Source organism: Cupressus sempervirens, chromosome 11, assembly GCF_028749045.1.
Source record: "Cupressus sempervirens isolate cs-2001-9-10 chromosome 11, ASM2874904v1, whole genome shotgun sequence".
Classification (NCBI taxonomy): Eukaryota; Viridiplantae; Streptophyta; class Pinopsida; order Cupressales; family Cupressaceae; genus Cupressus; species Cupressus sempervirens.
In genome coordinates this window covers 796425362-796427643 of record NC_143128.1, presented here as the reverse complement: position 1 = coordinate 796427643, position 2282 = coordinate 796425362, and positions in this window count along the sequence as shown.

Sequence of the window (2282 nt, the reverse complement as noted above, 5' to 3'; positions counted from 1 at the left end):
TGGAGAGTCAGAGGTAGAAGAGGTGGAGGAAGAATATCCACCTAGACCAAAACACATGCCAGAAGATCAAAGGGCTATGCTTGCAGCCCTAGAGAGGGTAGGGAAGAAGAAAAATGGAGACCTATCTATGTTCCATGGTAAGTTGGAACTAGAGGAGTGCATGGACTAGCTAGAGGCCCTCGAAAATCACTTTGAATGTGATGACATACCTAAAAACAAAAGGTTAATATTGCTAAGTCATGTAAAACCCCAAAATTGGCACATTGCAATATTAACCAACTTTGGTTTATTCAATTATTCTTAAGTCTTATTTTACTAGGTAATTCTAATTCTAATAATCGCTACTTGACATAGGCGTCAAATGTAGAAAACCCTAATCTGCATTAATCACATTATTTATTTAATTCCTAAAGTATCGACTCAAATTAGCTATATAAACCTATTGACTTAATTTAATTTAATTATAAGTGTTCTACTTCAATTAAAATTAAAATTACTTCTTTAGTTAATATACAAAGGAATTAAATACATTTAATTTAATAAGATATCTCCTCTTCTTAATTATTGAATTTAATTATTCAATTAATTAAAGTTATTCAATTATGAGGTCATATTCTATTTTATTAAATTAAATATTCTCAAAAAGGGATTAACTCCTTTTATCACTCAAAAAGGAATCAGTTAACTCCTTTTATCACTAAAAAAGGACCCAGTTAACTCTTTTAATCATTCAAAAAGGACTCAGTTAACTCCTTTTATCACTCAAAAGGCAGTCAATTGACTCCTTTTATCACTCAAAGGCAACCAATTAACTCCCTTTTCATGAGGAAGTTTTCTTTATGATTGACTCTTCTCTTTAATCTTGATCATCCATTTTGGTTAATTTTGATCATTGATCATCTCTTGGATTCTATAAAAGAAGCTCTCCATTCCTCATTATGAAGGAGAGGAACTTTGGAATTTACATCAAACTTATGCTGGAATTGTCACTCATCTTGTTTACATTGTCATAGCTTTATTTCTTGCATTTTAATATCATTTAAATTTTAGATATGCATCCATTTAGCATAGTATTCTCTTTTATTTTCTTAGCTTAATTGCATTTCATCTAGTATAATTTACATTCTTATCTAGCTTAAAATCCTTCATTCTAGAGGTCTAGTTGCCTGCTTCTCATTTTGAGAGCAAAGGCATAATCCTTCTAGTTAGAAGGCTATAGGTCAATTTGTCAAACTATTTTAGATAAGAAATTCAATGTTCATTTTGGGATGGTTATGCAAGAAATGATCCTGTTGAAGTGTGTGTGAGGATCTAAGGCCTACATTTCACATACACATTTTTGGCACCAATTGTGGGGCTCGAAAAATAAATTTTCTAGCCTCATTCTATTATTTTTTGTATTTTTTTATTGTTCTATCACATTTGTCCATACAGGTTTCCAAATTTTTGCACAAGAAATCTTATTTTCACATGAAGACCTAAAGATTTCGCATCTTCCTCTACACTTTTTCGGTTGAAGAAGTGCATAAACACATTTTTTCTCACACGGTGCACTCCATTTCCTCACGTGGGTCTATGTAAGATTTCACACAAAATTCTGCAACAACACAATTTTTTAGATTATATTTTTTAATGATGTTGGACTAACAGTTTTCCTCTAAAGCATATCTTTTGGATTTCTATTTTTCTGCAGCATAATAGTTAAGCTTCTATTAAATTTTATTTTCTAATAGTTAAGCTTCCATTTGACTAATGGTGTTTTCTAAAGCATTTTTATTTCTAATTTCTAGTTTTCAAATAGCTTTATAGTGGTTTGCAGGATGCTTGACAAAGACACCTTTTATCCAAACATTTAAAACTTATACTGACCGTGTGAATGCAGGAAACTTGTCAAAGATACACATGATGAAGACTTATTTCAAACCCACTTAAATGTTGCATCTTATTTTGTTGCTTTTCACAAATAGTATAAGTAGGGCTTGTGAAATTCATAGGGTGCAAGATAGGGGAATAAGGGAGTATGCTCTTTACTAATTGGAGGTCATGACCAAGGGTAAATCAGAAAACCTAGAAGCATCTAAAAGATGACATGGAGGCAAGCAAGTTAGTGGTTCTCCCAAATGAAGCTTTTAATGAAGAGATAATGATTTCCTTTTAGGGGATCAAAGTCTTGGAATAGGCCAAGGTGGGATCAATTAAACTAACTCTATGATTAACATGTATTGCATGTTTGGGAAAGGAAATGAGGTAAAGGAGTATGCTCTTTCTGCTTGAGGGAAATC